Here is a 21627-nt window from a genome sequence, read left to right as displayed (position 1 = left end):
TGCCACTCATTGATGGCAAATTCCTGCTGGGCTCTAACCTATCGGTTTGTTAATAGCAAGGCACTCACAAATTTCCTTAACTCAGGCATTGATGTATTTGGAGTCAGGAATCTCCACTAGAAATTCATGTCTGAGTAGTTACCACTTACTCACTAATATACCCAATTTGCTGGTCTGCTTTGTTCTTATGTGACTGGAATGATATTCAGATAATCTATGGGTTCTTCCCATTTCTCTTTTGCCCAACAGTTTGTACTTCTCTAGTTTTGGAAAATGCATAAGCTCCCTGCTTTTCACCAACATCTTTTGTATCATACTCAAAGCCTAAAATCTGATGGCTTCACTTCTGCATTGACTGTTGTTTATGTTTCCTGATCAGGGAGTTTTCCTTCCTGTTGTTGAGCTCCAGACACCCTCCTTCATCTGAGGCCACAGAATTCCTTGGTCTCACTGACTGACTCTAGTTTCCTAATTTCTATTGACATCTTATGGTTATGAGACATTTGAAACCATCACATAAATCTTTGGGGCCTGCTTGATTCAAAAGACATGACATGACATCTGTGAAATGTGGAAAGATGGATGCATCTCAATCCTAAAATAGTAACAAGTTATCAACAATTTCAGAGTTAGAAAAGATATTAAAGGTTATTCAAATGAATTTGTTTTCCCTGATTTTTATCAACATATTCATGACTTTAACCCTAAATGAAGAAAATAATAGCAAATACATTGCCATGCTAGAAACCATTCTAAATGCTTCACATTTCATAACACATCTAATCCATACAACAACCTTATATGTAGGAACTATTGCTCTTTCCATTATGCAGATGAGGAAATTAGGGCTCATTGAGAGCAGGTTATTTTCCCATCAGCTAGTAGTTTTATAGATCCCTTCCCCTCCTTTCTCTGAATACACACTGTTGACCAATTAAAGGTTGATGTAAGATTTAATAGTGGTCAAATTATGGCCCTGTCAATCATAAGGGAGTAAGTAATAACTCAAACCTACCTCCAAACATAGCCTTTCCCACCACCAAAATTCCCTAAGAGGAAAATGTGAACAGAAGCAGCAGAAAATAGGAAATCAAATATCTACTTTATTTTAACTAGGCTTGCCTCAAAACTCCAATACATAATACTGGTAAACTGGATTGAAGCACAAGAAAAAAGCCATAGGTTCAAGCAGAACACTTCAGTTTAAAGCCCAAACTCACAATCTTATCAGCAGCTGCTGCTCTGCATTGAAAAGATGAGATGCCCACATGAGAAAAATTAAAGGAAAAGAAAGCTGAGTCTCCTCCCACCTTATAATCTACTTTAAACATGGAAAAAAAAAGGAGGGAAGCACCAGATAAAGAGCTGGATATGCAGATGGCAGGAAAATTGCTCTGCTGGGTGCCACTTTGCTTATACAGCAACATGGACAAAAGAAGAGGAAAAGAGCACTACATTGAACCACATGCACTTTTTTTTTCTATTAGTTACAGTCTCTAGTTTATGTTGATTGCAGCCCTCTCCCAATGCCTCCCCATTTTTAATACCTTGCAAGGTTGACATTTGCTTGTTCTCCCTCGTTAAAGAACATATTTGTACGTTTTATCACAATTGTTGAACACTCTAGATTTCACCAAGTTACACAATCCCAGTCTTTATCTTTCCTCCTTTCTTCTGGTGTCTCACATGCTCCATACTTTCCTCTCTCAACCGTATTCATAGTTATCTTTGTCCAGTGTACTTACATTGTTGTGCTACCATCTCCCAAAATTGTGTTCCAAACCACACACTCCTGTCTTCTATCACTGTGTAGTGCTCCCTTTAGTATTTCCTGTAGGGCAGGTGTCTTGTTCACAAAGTCTCTCATTGTCTGTTTGTCAGAAAATATTTTGAGCTCTCCCTCATATTTGAAGGACAGCTTTGCTGGATATAGGATTCTTGATTGGCAGTTTTCCTCTTTCAGTATCTTAAATATATCACACCACTTCCTTCTTGCCTCCATGGTTTCTGTTGAGAGATCTGCACATAGTCTTATTAAGCTTCCTTTGTATGTAATGGATCGCTTTTCTCTTGCTGCTTTCAAGATTCTCTCTTTGTCTTTGACATTTGATAATCTGATTATTAAGTGTCTTGGTGTAGGCCTATTCAGATCTCTTCTGTTTGGAGTACGCTGCGCTTTTTGGATCTATAATTTTATGTCTTTCATAAGAAATGGGAAATTTTCATTAATTATTTCCTCTGTTATTGCTTCCTCCCTTTTTCCCTTCTCTTCTCCTTCTGGGACACCAATGATATGTACATTATTGTACTTTGTTTCATCCTTGAGTTCCTGGAGATGTTGCTCATATTTTTTCATTCTTTTCCCCATCTGCTCCTTTGCATGTAGGCTTTCAGGTGTTTTGTTCTCCAGTTCCCGAGTGTTTTCTTCTGCCCCTTGAGATCTGCTGTTGTATGTTTCCATTGTGTCTTTCATCTCTTGCATTGTACCTTTCATTTCCATAGATTCTGCTAGTTGTGTTTTTGAACTTTCGATTTCTGCCTTATATATGCCCAGTGTTTCCTTTACAGCCTCTATCTCTTTTGCAATATCTTCTCTAAACTTTTTGAATTGATTTAGCATTAGTTGTTTAAATTCCTGTATCTCAGTTGAAGGGTACGTTTGTTCCTTTGACTGGGCCATAACTTTGTTTTTCTTAGTGTAAGTTGTAATTTTCTTTTGTCTAGGCATGGTTTCCTTGGTTATCCAAATCAGGTTTTTCCAGACCAGAACAGGCTCAGGTCCCAGAGGGAAGAAATATTCAGTATCTGGTTTCCCTGCGGGTGTGTCTTAGAAAATTGCTCCACCCTATGAATGCCTCAGGTCACTGTGCTTTTCTGCCCAGCAGGTGATGCCTGTTAGCCTATAATTCTTGACTGGTGTGAGGAGGTATGGCCGTGTTCCCCCAGGCTCTGGGGTCTGGTTCTGAATGGAAAGGGCCCCACCCCTTTCCTCCTAGAGAAGACAGAGCCCCCAGGTGGAGGTCATTAGCATTTCAATGGTCTCTCTCTCTCTGCTTGTGCTGTCTCCACCCTTCTCTGAGTCACAGCCCTGGAAACTGAAAATGACTGGGGCTTTCTCCACTGAGCCAAAAAAGATACAGATTGTCCCCTTCAGACCTAGTCCAAGGTGACCCTCTGGCTCTCCAAGGTCAGTTGTCACCCAAAGCCTCTGTCTTTTTTTTGGGGATGCATACCTGTAGTGAGCAGTTCACACTTGCTACTTAAAACCCCAGTTGGAGCTCAGCTGAGCTATATTTGCTTGCTGGGAGAGTACTTCTCTCTGGCACCACAAGGCTTTGCAGCTCGGGCTATGGGGAGGGCGTCTCATGACTTGGATCCACAGGTTTTACTTACAGATTTTATGCTGTGTTCTCAGGCATTCCTCCCAATTCAGGTTGGTGTATGATGAGTGGATGGTCTTGTTTGTCCCCCGCAGTTATTCTGGATTATTTACTAGTTGTTTCTGTTTTTTTGTAGTTGTTCCAGGGGACTACTTAGCTTCCACTCCTCTCTATGCCGCCATCTTGCCCCAGGTATCCCATATGCACTTTTTAATATTTAGACTGATTCATCAATAGTCTAATTGGACTAAAGGTGTCCTTCCCTCAGGAATGGGGGAAATGGCTCACATCTAGAAAATGGTGGGGAGGAGAGGAAGTGAGAAAAGGAAAAAATAACTTTTTTTCCATGAGGAGATGCCCAAACACTACCCCTCCCCCCCACACACAGTGTGTGTGTGAGTATAAGCATACATATGTACATTATATACATTTACAGCTCAGACCTCTCTTCTGAATTCTATTTCCATATATCCACCACAGGAGGAATTGAAATATTCTGTTTCTTCCCCTTCATCCCATGCCACCAATAGCTTTAGACCAAAGAGGAAAATTTTAAACACAAAATAATTTAATTGGATCTGAACTCATCCTGCTTCTTCATGGCAAAGGAAAATCCATTGATGTCTGTTTTCACTTGGAATCCAGGAAATAACAAAATGCCATTTGCTGTGAAATTTCAGGGTTTATTCTTTCATTACAGACAAAGTCAAAGTCATGGTCCGAAGGAATGTTTTCTCCTCATATGAGAATATCATTTGCTTCTTGGATAAAAACTCTGTTCATTTCAGTGATGTGTGCTAGCTTCTTAGTTTACAGTTAGTTCTCATTAGCTGCAGTTCTCACTAGTGGGGAAACCAAAATGTAGTTAAAGGCCACACCAGATTCACACCGTTTAGAAGGACTACACCAAAGAGAAATCTATTGTAGCCTCCAACTGAAGCCTAAGTAGTTTGAATTTTCAAGAACAAGATAGTTAAGCTGGGCATAGAATCTCCCCTTCCTAGGAATTTTCTAAAGAAGGGGTTAGAGACAAGCCTAGAGATTGTTCTTACCCTTACAAAAAGAATTTTTATACCATAATTCTAATCTGAGCTGTGTTAGCTTAGGGGGAAAGTACTTTGGGAAATAACCATAGCCACCCCACCCATCTTGCAGCAGGGCACTATTGAAGACAAGGCTGGAAAAGTGTAGCCTCTATCCTTCCCACACTTTATCACTCTCAACCTAGACCTCCACCTTGACTTGGGTGTCCTGTAGGCATTTCAGACTTACGAACAGAAATTCACTTACCCAACCCCTCCAAACCAACACTTTCTATAGTCTTCTTCCACTCAATTAATGAAATTCTATTCTTCCAGTTGCTCAGGATGAAAATCTTGGATCATCTTTGACTTCTGTTTTTCAGTCACATTCCATATCTAATCCATCAGAAAATCCTGTTGAATCTTCCTTCAAAATATATTTAGAAGAATGCTACTTTTCACCACCTCCTATGTCATCTCTCTGGTACAGGCTGTTAACAGCTCATGTAGATTGTTGCAAAAGCTTCCTATCTTGTACCCCAGCTTTCTCTCTTCAGTCTATTCTTAACATAAGATCTGGAGTTATTCTGTTGAAATATAAGTCGAATAAGTTTGCTCCTCTGCATACAATCTTCCATATTGGTCAGCTTAAGTTAAGTATGATACATTAACAAATGAACCCTGAAATCTCAGTGGTATTAACATTAAGTCTAATGTTTCATTCACATGTAGCCCTCTCCTCTGTTGTTCAGTGGCACTCCACCAAAGTTCTCTTGCAATGCTGAATCAAAAGTCCAGGCTGCTTTTCTCCTATGGAGAATGTGTCTTTGGGAGCAGGTGGCTTCCACATAGCCATGTCAGTGGAAGAGGCAGCCTGGAGAACTCATATGTGCCCTTCCATGCTTTCTTCCAAAAGCAACACACATAACTTCCACACCAATTGGCTATAATTGACCTCATGTTCCTTCCTATTCAGAGAAGGGCTAGGAAATGTGAGCAAGCCACATTAACTGTCTCTGCCACACTTTACAATGGTTTCCTATCTCCTTTAGAGTAAATGACAAAGTCCTTGCACTAGCCTACAGAGTCTTTCATGACCTGTCCTCTGCTTACATCTCCAACTTCATCTCCTACAATACACCCCCTTGTCATGCTGCTCCAGTCACATTGATCTTCTCTGACTTCTGGGCCTTTGCACTTGTTGGTTATCCTGACTATAATACTCTTGTCTAAATATCCACGTGCTCATTCTCTCACATGATACAGATCTTTACTTGAATGTATTTTTCTCAGGGAGGCCTTCAATTTTCACCCTCCTAGTGCTCTTTCCCACATCTCCAATTTACTTTATCCTTAAAATCTATTGGCATCTAAGCTTCTAGATTATTAAATTGAAATTTTATTGAGATAATTGTAGATACAAATGCAGTTATAACAAATAACACAGAAGTGACGTCACTTCCGGCAGGCCACTTCCGGCGCGCGGCTGGCCCGGGTTGGGACGGGTGGACTGCAAGCAGGTGGGGGTGCCCGGCAGCCGACCGTGGGCGAGCTTCCCGCGCGGGCGGCCTGGTGCGTGCTCCCACCGTGTCTGTGTTGCCTTGTTATGATGCCTTAGCTACCAGCCTTGCTCCTGGAATCCCCAGTAGTAAAGGCAAATACTCTCCAGCACAGACAATGGCTACGTTGACTTTCAGGGAGGAGCTAACTGCTGAAGCCAGCAGATTGTGGGAAACTACCTTCTTTCCGGATGCCTTAGATCCGATTTATTAAAGTTTAAGAAAAGCCCTCCTAAAATTCCTTGTAAGGCCACTGCACTTGCCACCGTGCTGGTTTTGATTGGCGTCTTTCTCATTATCGAAGGCTCCCTCCTGCTGCCTGGCTGCATCAGCAAAGGGGGCAGACCCGGGGTTCCCGTCCTGATCCTTGGCGTCCTGGTGCTCCTGCCAGGTTTTTACCATGGGTGCATCACCCACCAAGCATCCAGAGGCTTTCGGGGTTATCCAAGATGACATTCCGGACTTCGATGACTAGCACCCACCTCAACCCAGGGAAGAGTCACAGATGGCACAGAGCCCAGCTCTGAGACAATGGGCAGAAGCTGGCTAAGGGCTAAGGAATTGTGCAGTGTGCAGATGTTTAACAAAACCATGGCCAGATTGTATGGGTACATCCCAAAGATGTTAACTGAGCTTAAGAACAGCTAACTAGGGCATGCTTTGTTTTTCATCTCTTGGCCCTGGCAAAAGCTCCTGATGAGTTTTTCCATTTGAATTGTATCATGGAATAATAGCAATGCGAATTGTACAGGGAAGCAGGAAGTTATTCTGTAGTGGAAAGTGTTACCACCACCACACTTTTTAGAGTTGAGTGCTTGTTTTAAATAGTCCTCGTTGTCTGTGTGAATATGAGCATGCCCAAGGCTGGATTTAATTTTATTTAAAGGAAAGAGTCATTTATTTTTCACAATCTATAATGCAAAAATCCTTTGAATTAATCCCAGATATTTGGTAATGTCATCCTGGATCCTAAATACAATGCAACTTTCTTGAGCACAGGGATGCCTCTTCTTTCTCTTCTATTATTACAGTGCTTTCAGCAGTACTGGACACACAGTAGGTGCTTTGTAATGGCTGGTTGTTTAGCATTTAGGCTTCTTGTACTTGTTCCCCATTGGCATTTTCATTGTCTGTGTTACTGCGTTTTCAGAATCCTTGCCTCTTTCCTTTTATTGTGTCCCCACAACATTCCATTCTTACCTCTGCTTTTGCTGCTGACTTGTTCCTTATCTTTTTGAAATAGTGACTTCATGTTTTTACCTTTTTGTGCCCAGCATCAGCATTTGAGCCATGTCAGAGACAATCCAAACTTTTCATCTCACTATCATTTCTCAGGAGCTGCCCGGGATGCAGCTGTGGATTCCTAAGTGTTGTTTCAGGATAGCGGCTGTCACAGCACTGAAGCTGGGCCTGTGTGTGTGTCTCTACGCTCCTTAAAAATAAACAGAAATGCTTAGAATTCTAAGGATCAAAGATAAGCAAGAAAATTCTGATCTTCTATGGGCTTCAATCAATCTGGTGTGTAATAAATTCAGAACCACACTGAGGTTCCAAAACAGCAGCAGAACCCTGGCTCATTCTTTCGTAAGACCTGCAAATCTTGTCCTCAGCTTGGCCTCTGAGAAACTGGACTGTGTCCTGTTGTCACCTCTGCATTTTCATTTCATCAGTTCCATTCCTCTGCTCCAGTGAATCCTTTTATTATGTTAAAATACGACGTCATTACTGGAATTAGAAAGGAAAATGCCAGCTGCTTTTGTCCTTCAGCAAGCACTAATTAGCCAGCAGCCAGCCTGCTGCCTCCTGCACTCTGTGTGGCTGAGGCTGCACACCTGCACTTCTGAGCTCAAATATTTTTAGAATCTGGAATTTCCTCCTGGCCCTTATCTTGCTTTTGATGCCTTCATTACCCACCTCCTTTTATAATGCCTAACTCACTGGTCTCTCATTTCCAGCCTCTAGTCCTTCCAACCCCTCTTGTACAAAATAGCCAAATTCAACTCCCTAAAACACAGCTCTAAACATATAATTTCCTTACCCTAAATTTGTCAGCATGATTCCCATGCTGCATGTAAAATATAGTCTAAAACATTCCAACTGGCCGTAAAGGCTTTATATAAAAGATCCAAGCCCACTTTTCCAGAACCCTGTCTGCACTGACTTCTGCATTTCTGCTCACCTAGAGACAGGGAGATCCCACATTCAGGCTTAGTTCAAGTTCCCCTGGTCAGCAGTCTCACCTCTGGCATGCTAAATATACAATCACTGTGAGCGTTTTGAAAGCAGAAACAAAATCCAAAAGTCATGCTGATGCTGCACCCCTGACCAGTAAAATAGGAATCTCTAGATGTGGCGAAAGTGTATTGGTATTATTTTGTTAAGCTACCCAGGTGATTCTACTGCTCAGCTAGCATCGAGGACCACTGCCCAAAGCCAACTCTAACCTAGGCAGGAAGTTTGGGAGAAGCTGCACCCATCACAGGCCTGGGATCAGATGTATGGATAAATCCACATTAGGGACATATCTTCCAGGCACAGCCTTCAACTCAGCTCTTTCCCAAAACTCATCACCATGACTGGGGCTTTGAATCCTTACCTGTTGAATTGCTGTGGTTCTCTTATATATATAATGTAAATATTATGAAGTTTATTACAGAAATTGGCTCACAGCACTGTGGGGATGTGCAAGTCTGAATTCCATAGGGCAGGCTGCAAGCTGGAAATTCTGAGGAAGGTTTTCAATGAATTCCCCAGGAGAATCTGGCTTGGCTGCATTAGAGATGGAAATTCTTCCTTCTGCCTTTTGAAATCATCACTTATCCTTTTAAGGCCTTCAGTTGATTGAATGAGAGCTCTCTCATTGTTGAAGGTAATCTCCTTAGTTCATTGTAAGCACAGATATAATCAGCCTTAGATGCAATCAATGTACTGATGATTTAAATCCACAAAATATCCTCAGTGTCTGCTTGACCAAACAACTGGACACCATAACCTGGCCAAGTTGACACATGAACTTCAGCATCACAGTCCTTCCTTTTTAAACCTGGCACCCATACCCATCTCCTTAAATCATACTTAATCTCTACATAAAAACAAAAACAGTCATATTTTCACCTAACTATACTCAACTATCCTTCAAACAAGGATGTAAACCCTTGAATAATATTCATTCTTAAACTTGACATTTATAACTCAAGTACTGTGACATAAAGTTAGTGCAACTTATGTTATATTAGGGGATAAGACAGGGAAGAAAAATATATTTGATTTATATATATACATAAACATATTCATAACAAAACAAGGAAGAAATATTTATAACCATTACTGTCCTCATTTCTGTCATGTGGTCATAGCTCATATTTATCACTACCTTCCTCCACTACCCATTCCATGTTCCCTTTACGCTCGGCAAGCACTTCAGCTGGCCACGGTTCTTTGCCTGGTGGGTTGACCCCCCCTTCATTCTTGAAGTTTTTGGATCATTAGTAGCCCTGCCAGGATTGGGTTGTTACAGTTTTCCATTGACTTTAATCACAGAGCACAGCAGTACTAAGAGAAGCCCTGGGGGATCCCCTTTATTCCAGGCAAACTCTTCTTTACCTCCATTATGTGTTAGGAGTCCTATTTCCCCTTCATGATCAGGATGGATCACCCCAGACTATTGTGATGTTTGGAGCTGTATGTTATCCTCCAGAAAAACATGTTTCTAAAGTTAACCTTTTCCTGTGGGCATGAATCCATTGCAAGTAGAACCTTTTGGGTATGGCCTAACCCAATCAAGATGGGCCTTAGTCCTATTACCAGAGTCCTTTTTAAATTGGAATAAATTCAGACAGATAGAGAGAAAGTCATGGGAAGCAAGAAGCTGAAATTCAATGGAATCAAGAAGAGAATAGAGAAGCCAGGAGAGGCTGTCTTGTGCATCTCCATGTGAGACAGGAACCAAGGACCAAGGATATCTGGCAGTTTGTCCAGAATATCAGTCTTTGGGAAAAAAGCACGACAATGGCAACTTGCTTTGTAATTTCTCTTAGCCTCAAAACTGTAAGGAGACAGATCCCCATTGTTTAAGCCAACCTATTGCATGTTATTTCCTTGAGTAGCCAAGGAAACTAAAACATCTTTTTGTACCAGAGGAATGGGGTTCTAATATAGCAAATATCAAAAATGTGGAAACGGCTTTGGAATTGTGTTAATAGGTAGAGGCTGGAAGAATTGTGAGGATTCAAAAATGAATGTGAGCTGTAGAGAAAGTTCCTATTGTCATGGAGAATACAAAACTTCATGAACAGACTGTTGGTAGAAATGTGGTTGTTAAAGTTAGTCCCAGTGATGCCTTAGAAGGTAATGATGAATGTGTTGCTAGAAACTGGAGGAAAGGTGATCCTTGTTTTTAAGTGGCAGAGAACTTGGCCAAATTGCATGCTGATGTCACATGGAAGACAGAAATTGAAAGCAATGAACTTGAATATTTAGCTGAGGTGGTTTCCAAGCTATTTGTGTAAGGTACAGCCTGATTTCTCCTTGCATCCTATAGTAAAATGCAAGAGGAAAGGAATAAACTGAAAACTAAACTCTTAAGCAAAAAGGAACCAGAAATTTATGGTTTGGAAAATTCTGAACCAATCTCATAGTGTGCTTTGAGACCAGAAGTAAGATCATTTAATGATATTACTTCAGTTATGATGTAGCCCAATGTAACCAGGATGTGTCTTAACCCTATTGCTTGAGTCCTTTATAAGAGGAAAGAAATTTGGAGAGATGAAGAAAAAACCATGGGAAGCAAGAAGCTGACATTCATTGGAATCCAGAAGAGAACAGAGAGGCCAAAAGATGTTGCCATGTGCATTGCCTTGTGACAGGGGAACCAAGGACCAAGGATCACCAGCAGCCAGACCCAGAATGCCAGTCTTCAGGAAGAAAGCATCACCTTGATGATGCTATGATTTTTACTTTCTCTTAGCATCAAAATCATGTGCTAATAAATCCCCAATGTTTGAGCCATCCCATTGCATGGTATTTACTTGAGCAGCCAAGGAAACTAAACATGATTCTTAGGTATGAGAAGCCCAAAGTGGCCAGGTGGTAGTCTGATATTCCAGTTCAGTGGAATCATTGTCGTGTCTCTTGGTGGAATCACTCCTCCTTTTGGAACTAAGACCTGTAGAACAGCAGAGTTTAAAATTGCAGGGATAGGAAACAAAAATTTTCCTAGTGTATCATTAGGGTGATGGTGAGTGCTTCCATTCTCATTTCCACCCCTTAATTCCTGGACCCATGAATCCTAGCTATGGGAGAAATAGCATCATAGAGTGGACACTGATTCAGATCCTCTTTGAGAATATTTCCCCAGCCCTGCAAGGTATTGCCACCCAGTTGGCACTATATGAGTCTTCCAAAGGCCATTCCAGCATTCCATCAATCCAGATGCTTCAGGGTGATGGGGAACATGGTAAGACCAGTGATTTCCATGAGCATGTGCCCATTCCTGCACTTCATTTGCTATGAAGTGGGTTCCTTGATCAAAAACAATGCTGTGTAGAAAACCATGATGGTGGACAAGGCATTCAGTAAGTTGAGGGATGGTAGTTTTAGCAGAAGCATATTGTACAGCTTTGTGAAGTTTTGTTGAATGAGTAAATGTTGTTTGGGCCTGGTCCTAAATTAGTTAAATGAACACTCAAGAATTTGTTCTAGCACCAGTTGGTCACATCCTATTTAAAAATAAATAACAACTTCAGTTTATTTTTAACCCAATCTGTCCCTTTATCAGAAGTATACTAAATTAAAGCTATTGTATCACCTCTTCCAAAAATTTTATTGAATATCTTTAAAGTGTTGATTTGAAGTTGATATTACCGTTTTGCCCTAAACTTTTCTAACCATTTCTGACAAGGTAGCTGCACCACTGTTTTCAAATTTTAATGATCAAAAGAATCCCTTGGGGAGTTTGTTTAAATGCAAATCCTGACTCAGAGGGTCTGGGTGGGACCTGACTCTCAGCATTTCCAATAAGCTACCAGGTAGCCCCAGTGCTGCTGGAACATACTTTGAGAAGCCAGGGGATAAACTCCACCTAGAATTTGACTCACTTCTATCCTTGGGCAATTTTATTTACAGAAATAAAGTATAAATTACCTCCAAGTGATGAAGGCTACCCCTTAAGTAGGCCAAATAGGACATGCATTTTCACCATACAACAATATTGCCAAACTCACCCATGGAAGGGAGTGCAGGGAACTTCCTGTCTCACATCATTAATTAGGAGCTGAGTGTGAAGGAGGAGGGTATGGGTATCTTTTAAATAGTAGGTGGTATATTAAGCATAATTCATTATTGCTTAATTAATACTTAACTTGACACTTTTTCCTTTAATTAACTTTTAATTGAGTCTGCTCAATTATAGACCTGTCACCATCATTTATGTCCACAGGATGCAGGATCTGTTGCTTCCTGGCCAGCAGCACCTGCTTTGTCTTCTTTCCTGTGATACAGCTGGCTGCACCATTCCTCACCTGCACCTCAACACTTACTAGTGCTTCCAGGACTACATCGCAGCCTCCTCCCACACAATAGCTTCCTTGCTATGTGTGCACGTTACAGCTCTTGGGTTTTTCACCATCTTGTGTTTACCAGAGATTCCTGGGTGCTGTCTTAACTCTCTGTTGGAGGCATAATTCTAAATATGACCTCCCCACAACCAATCAAAATCTCCATACCCTGGCTATTCAATCAAACACAAATCTAGGTACTGATGTAATGGGACTTTGTAGATGTAATTAAAGTCCCAAGTCATTTGACCTTATGATATGGAGAGTATCTGGATGAGACTAACCCTATCAGGTGAGTCCTTTACAAGTAGAAAGCTTTCTCCAGCTGGTAGCAGAAGTTAGATTACTGGCATGGAAGATTTGACCATTGTTGGCTTGAAGATGGGGGAAGCACATGTCAAGGGATGTTAGCAGCCTCTAGAAGCTGAGAACAGCCCCTGGCTGGCAGCCAGCAAGGAAATGGGGCCTTAGTCCTTCAACCATAACAGGGCCTCCCCTTTAGTTGAAAATAATTGTGACCCAACGAATTCATATAATTTGAAACTCATTCAGTTGCAGTTACATTAAATGGCTTTAATAATTAACAGCAACTCCAAGATATAAAAATAAATCAGGGTAGAAGAAAAATAATAACCAAGGAAAAACACCTTCTGATTGCTAAAATCAAAGCTTATCTGTCAATTGTTATATAGGTATATTTACCTCCCATAAAATCAAAGTGTTATTGTGTTGATGGGACATCTGGGAGGAAAACAAACTAGCTCAGTTCACCCCTCCTGGTCAGGAACTAGGGCTCTAGCCCCTACTCTAATTCACAAAGTGTCCAAAATACCCATCTTGTGTTGAGGGGTTACAAATATCCAGGGTGGTGGGTCAGCAGGGTTGTCTTCTAAATCATGCCCACTCCGCCACTGTTCCTCCTGATTCTTCTCCCATTTGGGGTCCATTGTCCTGTCCCACCCTCTGTCCACTTCCTATCTTTTCAAGTCTTCATTCTGGTTCCACTGGACCTCCCCTTAGTATTACCTAACTCTGTTTCTTCAAACATATCTTGAATATGTCATACCAATGCCTTCTCACCTCCATAATTTCTACTGAGAAATCCAGATATATTGTGCTTTACTTGTATGTGAAGGATTGCTTTTTTCTTGCTGCTTTCAGAATTCTCTCTCTGTCTCTGACATTTAACAATTTGGTTAGTAAGTGTCTTGGAGTAGGTCTATTTGGATCAATTCTTTTGGGGGTATGCTGCACTTCTTGGACCAGTAATTTTATGTCTTTCATGAAAGTTGGGAAATTTTCATTGATTATTTCCTCTATTGTTCTTTCTGCCCCTTTTCCCTTCTCTTCTCCTTCTGGGACACCTATAACATGTGTGTTTGTGTCCTTCATGTTGTCATTCAGTTCCCTGAGCTCCTGCTCATATTTTTCCACTCTTTTCCTATTTGTTCTTTTGTGTGTGGGAATTCAGACGTCCTGTTCTCTATTTCAGTAATACTTTCTTCTCCCTCTCCAAGTCTGCTGTTGTATGTCTCCATTGTAATTTTCATCTCTTCTGTTGTGCCTTTCATTCCCATAAGTTCTGCCATTTGTTTTTTCAAGCTTACAAATTCTTCCTTATGGTAACCCAGTGTCTTCTTTATATCCTTCCTCTCTTTTGTCACATTTTATTTCAACTCATTGTTTTATTTAGAAGACTTGTTTGAACACTCTATCTAGTAGTTTCAACTCCTGAATCTCAGTTGAGGTGTTAATTTTATCCTTTGACAGGGCCATAACTTCATGTTTCCTGGTGTAGCTTGTGATTTTTTGCTGTCTAGGCATCTGATTTTCTTGATTAGTTTATTCTGGAGGTTGTTTTCTCTCTTTTGCCTGTGGTTTTCTCATTGGTTGTCTTTGATCTCTATATTTCTTTGTTTCTCTTGCTGGCCAGTTGTCAGATTGGCTGTCCCCCAGTCTTCCCCCAAATCAGGCACCCACCATGGCCTGCCACAGGGATGGGAAGTAGGTACCGGGAACCCCAGTATATTCACTGTGTGTGGTAATACAAATCTGCTGGTTTCCAGTGGTGCTCTTTTCCACTGGTCAGCAAGACCTGGGTTTGTTTTCCTCAGAGGTTGCTTTGCCTCCGAGCACAAGCTGTGTCTACACAAGTGAGCTGAAACTGTGGGATTCCTATGCCCTCACTTTGCCAGCCAAAATCTGTCTCAATATGGGGCTGCACCTGTGGCAGAACACTCTTTCATCTGACCCAGTACTCCAGCTGTCCCCAAGGCAAGGAAACAGCCACCAGCTGCTGCTTCCCTCAAGGGTGGGGGAAGGGTTTTCAGATCCAGGCCTGGAAATGCAGTCTCTTTCCACATTTTGTCTTTCTGCCTCTCGGTGACCTGCACCTTGAAATGTCCTCCCCTGTCCCATGGATCTTCAATCAGTGGCAGTATGTATCACTGCTATGAGAGATTTTTAAAATCTATGCCTTTGGTTGGAGGAGTCCTGCCTGCTGATCCTGTGCCTTTCCCACACTAAGCCTGAGTGAAGGAGAGGGCAGAGGACTGGCTGGTCTGGGACAGAAGATTCCTACCTGATATTTCTTCTCTTTCTTCAGTTTGATATCTGCAGCATCCTTCTCCAGTCTGTATCCTCCTAAGTTTCAAACAATTCAGAATTGTTCTTTTTCTTTTTCATTGAATCTCTGGAGAGTTTTCAGTAGGTGTTTATGTCACCATGTTGATGATGTCCAGCTCATGTTCTTTTAATCCATCCCTGTGGGGGCAGAGCTATTGTGCATGGGACCTTCTGTTAGGCTATTTCAATTGAGATGTGACCTGGCCCATGTAAGGTGGGTCTTAATCCTTTACTTCAGTCCTTTGTGTAGAGTATAAGAGACAGTAAAAGACCAAAGAGCTTTGAGCGAAACTCCCAGAAACATTTGGAGACAACCATTGAAACCAAAAGCAGGAAAAAAGGAACAGGAAATATTGCTATTTGCCTTCCCATGTAACACAGGAACCCTGGATGCCAGCAGTGTTCCCTCAGAGAAGGTCTCTTCCTCCTGATGCCTTAATTCGGACATTTTCATGGCCTTAGAACTGTAAACTTGTAACTTAATAAATCCCCATTATTAAAAGCCAACCCATTTCTGGTATATTGCATTCCAGCAGCTTTAGCAAACTGAAACAACATGAAAATAATGTGACTTCACTTTGTAAGATATTTAAGTATTTTTCCCCAAATCACTGTTCCTTTCTTTGTTCCCTCTTATTTTCCTGATAAGTCCAAAGTACTAGAATGATGCCTCAGTGCTGCCTTTGCTATTTATATAATTTGGCAGAAATCCCCCTTTCTCTCTGCACTCTAGTTCTCTTCCTCCCTGGAGTGCGATAAAGCAAATCTGCTTCTCATTGACACAAGGTGATGCCATAAAAACTTCAACCTGCAAAGGCTACTCTAAGGCATGTTTTCAGGCATTCCCTCCCTACACAGATGAAGAGGCCAACAGAGGGGAAGGGAGGGAACTCTCTGCAGTCCTGGTGCTTTAATGAAGGAGACACATTTTACTTACCTTGGCATGTGTCCTGTGATGGTACGTGGGAAGTTTCTTATTACTTCCAAACATTCTAGAAGCAGAAGAGAAAGTATTTCTTTCAGTCTAGCCTTTTAGATGGTTAGTCAATCACCTCTTTGGCTTTTATTTAAATCAGGGATTTCATAAGCAAGGCAGAATGCCTGACTGTCTTTGAGATCCTCCTTAAAAAAAGTGGTATTCACCAGTTTCTTTCCTCCCCCATTCATTTCTTAATTGCCTGCAGTCAGACTTCAGCAGTCAGACCAGCCCCCAGTATTCCACTGAAGATGCTCTAACAAGTAAATGGTGTCCTAAGAGGCAACATCCAAAAGCCACTTTACAGTCTTTATCTGTCTTAACTTCTCTGCAGGCTTTGGTCTTCCAAGCCTCTCTTGGTGAGACCTTCTCTCTCACTTCCTGTCAGAGCTTTCTCTCCTGGTCTTTCTCTCATACTTAGCCTCCTTCAGGCCACAGTTTTCTGGAATCATCTCAAATAGGTGCTTGAGTGTCAATTGTTACATTTTCAGTAGCTTTGCAACCTGGTTGTTTTCACACTGGTAGTTTGAAACCAGCTACTGTAGGAGTGCTTACACCGTGGAAATTGGCAAACTCTATAATTCAGGGCCTTTTATTTCCCTTTTCCATAGAGCTAGTGTTAAATCTTTGCCAGCACACTGCTGTGTGAAGAGTTCATCTTCTTCTTGCCACTTCTTAGTATTAGGGGTCATTTGGTTTCTGTTTTCAATCCCCCTTCTCATTTATAGCCTCTCTCATGATTAATTTATTCTGCAGTACCCTTCCACATACTGCATACAAATGACTCCCACACATACCATTCTTTTCTCTAAATCTCAGACTTATATAACCAACTGACTTGTGCAATTATCCTGTAAGTGCTGAATGTCTTACAGCATCTCAAAGTCACATCCAAAGCCAATACACATATCCAAAATCTGAACCTGCTCACACCTTTACTTCTTTTCCATGGGGTATGACATTATACGTGGTGGAAGTCAGGAGTCTCCTTCCCTTTGCCTTCCCCTTATCTCATAACGTTCAGTTAACCACTATGCCTACCATTGCTATTTCCCAAATAACTTTTTTTTTAATTCAGCTTTATTGAGATATATTCACATACCATGCAGTCATGCATGGTGTACAATCAACTGTTCACAGTACCATCTTATAGTTGTGCATTCATCACCTGAATCTATCTTTGAACATTTTCCTTACACCAGAAAGTATCAGAATCAGAATAAACAATAAAAATAAAAAAAGAACACCCAAATCACCCCCCTATTCCACACTATTTTTAATTTAGGTTTTGTCCCTATTTTTCTACTCATCCATCCATGCACTCAATAAAGGGAGTGTGATCCACAGGTTTTTCACAATCACACTGTTACTTCTTGTAAGCTACATTGTTATACAATCATCTTCAAGAGTCAAGGCTGCTGGGTTGGAGTTCAGTAGTTTCAGGTATTTATTTCTAGCTATTCCAATATATTAAAACCTAAAAAGTGTTATCTATATATTGCATAAGAATGTCCACCAGAGTGACCTCTCAACTCCATTTGAAACCTCTTATCCACTGAAGCTTTAATTCACTTCATTTCACATCCCCCTTCCCAAATAACTTTTGAACCCCTCCACCTCTCTCCATTTTCATTGTCACCAACCTAGTTCATATCACCCATTAAATCTCACCTACATCAGCCTCCTAACTAGTCTATTTTTATGCACTATTAACCTCCTTAATTATTTATCCATACAGTGGAAACATTAAATGTTTAAAACTGCAAATCAGATTATTCACTGTCTTACTGTTTAAAATACTTCAGTGCCTTCCCATTGCCTTAGAATCAGAAACTCATAACAAGTTTACCTGCCCCTCTGCTGTCTGGGTCCCAGCCTGCCTCACCAGCCACAGGGAGCAGCCCCTTCCCTCACTGTGAGCTCCAGTCATGCTCAGGGAAGTCCCACCTTCTCTCTCTGGTTCAACATTCCTGCACCTGCCAGGTGCCTGCTTAATCTCTATGTCTCAGTCTAAATGCTACTTCCTTGGAGACACCTTATGTGGTGGTTTGAAGCTGTATGCACCCCAGAAAAACATGTTCTTAAAGTTAATCCACTCTTATGGCTGTGAACCCATTGTAAGTAGGAAATTTTGATGAGACTACTTCAGTGTACGTGTGACCTACCTCATTCAAGATGGGTCCTAATCCTATTACTGGAGTCCTTCATAAATAGAATGAATTGGAGAGAGAAAGAGAGAGAGAGGGAAAGAAAGAGAGATAGAGAGAGAGACACAGAGAGAGAGAGAGAGAGAGAGAGAGAGAGAGGGGGGGCGGGGAGAAATGAGAAGCTGAAATGAAGGAAACCCAGAACCAGAAGAGAATGTAGTGGCCAGCAGACACTATGCCTTGCTGTGATACAGAGGAGTCAAGGATTGCCAGCAGCCAGTCTTTGGGAAGAAAGCATTGTTTTGATGATGACTTGATTTGGACATTCTCCCAACCTCAAAACTGTAAGCTAATAAATCCCCATTGCTTGAGCCAAAGCATTTCATGATATTTGCTTTAAGCAGCCTAGGAAACTAAAACACCTTCCTTTCCTCCCCAGACCACATTAAATTCTGTTTGTACTGTCCAACAGCACCCAGATCTTCCCTTTGATAACACTCACCAAACTCTAGTTACTTACTGAATGCCTGATGTCCCTCCTGAGCGTGTCAGGGAGGGGGAGTTGTCTGTCTTGTGCATACTGTGGTGCCAGTACCTAGGACAGCTCTTGCCATCATGTCTTGATTTACCAACTCTATTTTTTTCTTCTCAAAAGCTATTCCCTTAGATCAGGCCTTTTTGGATTTTTGCATAAGACCAATAGCTGCTCCACAGTTTCCATAATTCCAGAGTACAAAACTGATCCTGTCCTTCCTCTGCTAAATTTTCTTATGATAAAAACACAATTCCTTACCAGAGCAGAAGGTGGCCAACTGTTCTGGCTGCTGCCCCCTTAGCACATACCCTGACATCCTGTGGTCCAGCTGCAATGGTCTACACCTCTCACTCCTAGGTCTCACCTTCACCCTCACTTTTTTGTATGACTTTGACAATATTCTTTCCAGGTCTTCAGGCATCATCTTCTCCTATATGATGTTATCAGTCCTCAAAGACCAGCCAAGGACTCCTCTTCTATGTACCCTGGGCTCATCTCCAGGGAACTCTTAACCAACTGCCTTGAAAGCATTGCAATGCTCACTTGCTTCCCTCAACACTTGGAGGGACAGAACTTCACTTTATTCATCTTTATGTCCCCAGCCCCAGCAACAGAATAGACATCCAATGCAAGTTGTTGACTGACTACAATAAAACAATAAGGGAATTGTGTGCATGGGAGTAGGTACTACTTCTTAAAACAATACAAGGAACTCATATTTTATCTTTTCACAAAGTATCCTCCCCCTTCACCCTCTAGCGCATCAATGAGAGTAGTCTGGTGAAGTCTGGGTTTTACAATGGCACTATAAAGCATTTTAAAAGCATTAACTAAATTCTTAAAAATCCATATTTGGTTCTTTAGTTTTTCCCTAATGTCATTTCAATGTTCCAGACCCTCTCACAAAATCACATCTCCCAGACAGCCACAGAAGGGCACAGCTTTTCTGGTTTTAAAGTCACCCATTGAGAGGCATATTTTAAAAATAAAGCCATGTTTATAAGCATGTGCCTGTGCTTAACTTTCTTATGAAATATGATTGTTAGGTAGGGAATAAGAAAATCTTTCTTTTACCTTGCTGCTGCATAGCTAGGTGCTGATTCATTTGTTGTGTTGAGATAAAGATATTACGTATCTTAATTTCACCTCCCTCAGGATGCAGAGGACCTGAATATTCAAGTGTATCTGTTGATTATGGACTCTCACATTCAGCCCACCTCTTCTCCATACTTATTTCCTTATGTTTCTCTCAAAAAATAATATGAAGAATGTCCATCCTGGAAGTTTGTATCTTACCATGGCAGTATAAAGCATTTAAGATATTTTACTAAAGCCCTGACAGTATTCAGATTGCTTTAGTTTTTCCCTGATATCCTTTTTCTATTTGGGGATCTCATTCAGGACACCACATTACATTTAGTCATTTAATCATCATGACTTCTTAGGCTCCTCTGGGCCATGACAGATTCTTGCATTCCTTGTTTTTGATGACCTTGACAGTTTTGAGCAGCAGTAGTCAGATGTTTTGTAGAATGTCCCCCCATCTGGTTTTGCCAGATGCTTTCCTCATGATTAGACTGGAGTTGTGTGTTCTGTGGAGGAGGACCACGGAGGTGAAGTGTCCTTCTCACCACATAGAGTACATGCTATCAACATGACTTATCATTGCTAATGTTGACCTTGATCATGCGGCTGAGGTAGTGTTAGTTTTCTCCACTGTAAAGTTGCACTCCCCCCTTTGCATACTGTACTCTTTAGAAGGAAGTCACTATGTGCAGTACACAATTAAGGGGTGAAGAATTATGCAACTCCTCCTTCAGAGTGGAATATCTACAAAAATATTCAGAGCTCCTCTGCATGGAAGAATTTCTATTCTCTCCATTTTTTATGAATTCAATCATGTATTTCTTTTATTAGAGAATTTGTATGTTTACAGAAAAATCATGCATAAAATACAGGATTCCCATAAACCACCCTTTGCATTGTTGTGGTACAATTGTTACAATGGATGAAAGCTCATTTTTATAATTGTACTATTAACTATATCCTGGTTTAACTTAGGGCTCACTGTGTCATGCAGTTCCATGGATTTTTTTTTTTTTAATTTTATTCTGGTAGCATATTTACAGCCTAACATTTCCCCTTTTAGCCACACTCAAAAATATAATTCATTGTTGTTAATTACATTCACAATCTTGTGCTACCATAACCACCACCCATTACCAAACTTTTCTATTATCCTGAATAGAATCTCTGCACATAGCCAGAACTCCCTATTTCCTACTCCTAACCTGTCCCCTTGTAATCTATATTCTAGATTCTGACTCTATAAATTTGATTATTCTAATTATTTCATATATTAAGATTATAAAATATTTATCCTTCTGTGTCTGGTTATTTCACTCAACATGATGTTTTTAAGGCTCTCCATGTTGTCACATGTATCAGGATTTCATTCCTTTTTATAGCCAAATAATATCAATAATATCTTTCATTTACTTTTATCAGTATGGATTCGTGTATATTTATTATTACTTTAGGTTATAATCTAGTACAATGTTATTTATTTTGTTGCTCAAATTGTTCCAGGTTTAGCCATTGGAAGTTCTTTCAGTTGGCTCCTGTGGTCCTTTGACAAAACTCATTATTTTTTTTGAGCACTTCTTTACTTTCTGGTGCTACAATATTCTCCAGGCTCAAGGCTTATTTTACATATTTTCTGGTCAAGCCCCAGAGTCAGCCATTTCCCCAAGAAACTCTTGTTCCTTTAATTGAAGAATTTTATTGGAAATCTGGGCACTGGCTATACTCACTGCTCCTAGGGTGAAC

The 21627-nt window shown here is 40.9% G+C and overlaps 1 pseudogene; it reads left to right on the top strand.

Moving 5' to 3' along the window:
• The window catches only part of LOC119532677, a 51537-nt pseudogene extending 45101 nt beyond the window's left edge, over positions 1 to 6436 (top strand).
• The last annotated feature ends 15191 nt before the right edge of the window (positions 6437 to 21627 follow it).

Source organism: Choloepus didactylus, chromosome 4 (assembly GCF_015220235.1).
Source record: "Choloepus didactylus isolate mChoDid1 chromosome 4, mChoDid1.pri, whole genome shotgun sequence".
Classification (NCBI taxonomy): Eukaryota; Metazoa; Chordata; class Mammalia; order Pilosa; family Megalonychidae; genus Choloepus; species Choloepus didactylus.
The sequence above is the reverse complement of the archived record's forward strand: the minus strand, read 5'-3'. Positions and strand labels throughout refer to the sequence as shown.